The sequence below is a fragment of the Lupinus angustifolius genome, chromosome LG20 (assembly GCF_001865875.1).
Source record: "Lupinus angustifolius cultivar Tanjil chromosome LG20, LupAngTanjil_v1.0, whole genome shotgun sequence".
NCBI classification, from domain to species: domain Eukaryota; kingdom Viridiplantae; phylum Streptophyta; class Magnoliopsida; order Fabales; family Fabaceae; genus Lupinus; species Lupinus angustifolius.
Window position 1 is genome coordinate 15,166,222 of NC_032028.1, and position 789 is coordinate 15,167,010.

The 789-nt window shown below is 40.5% G+C and overlaps 1 long non-coding RNA gene across 1 annotated transcript in view; it reads right to left on the minus strand.

Moving 5' to 3' along the window:
• The window catches only part of LOC109335705, a 1,726-nt gene that overhangs the window by 455 nt on the left and 482 nt on the right, over positions 1-789 (minus strand). The gene's annotated exons all lie outside the window — the stretch shown is intronic.

Below are 789 nucleotides of genomic sequence, written 5' to 3' on the forward strand. Positions count from 1 at the left end.
CACAATTAATATATCTTTCATGCAATGCAATATGCAATTCACCAACCAATCACCACCAAAGTTACAATACCCGAAGGCCAAGATCTTAGTGGGAAAGCAACCGGGAGTACAGATATCCTTAACAACGGCAAGTAACAATATCACATGTTTTCCAATTACCTCTATCACAGGTGCTTACGTGGTAAGCCCAGTCCGTTTCAGGATTCCTCTCTACCGATCATGAAATGCGCAAGGGGGTGTCAGAGACCACTTAGTTTGCATGTAGGACTATACTAGTCATACGGGTAATGAACTCGGACGCTCACTAGACTATCCCACCTAAGCAACCCCTCAAGGCTTCTTGACGAATCACCGTCATTGCCGCCTCTATCCAAATCCCAATGATATTTCTATCATCGTATCTTTCCATTTTCTCCAACTACACGAATGCAATGCATGTACTACACTAACCGAAGTTAGTCCATTAAATCTTTTAATCAAGGTTTTACAATTTTGTTATTTCAACAAACATCACCTAAGTTAGTCGNGTCGTCTCAGCCCCAATGCATTTCTATCATGCCAAGTCCAATGGACGAGCTCAAGACACTAACTTAGTATTCAAAATCATTAAGTAAAGCCCCAACTCTCAATATACTTTCAAGTGAGTGAATAGCCATAGGATCTCATCAAATTCAATCATTCCAAAAACACAACCTAAGTTAGTTGTCTCAGCCCCAGTGCATTTTTACTATTACATGCCCTCAGGACGAGCTCAAGACACTAACTTAGTGATTTAATATACAAGCAAGA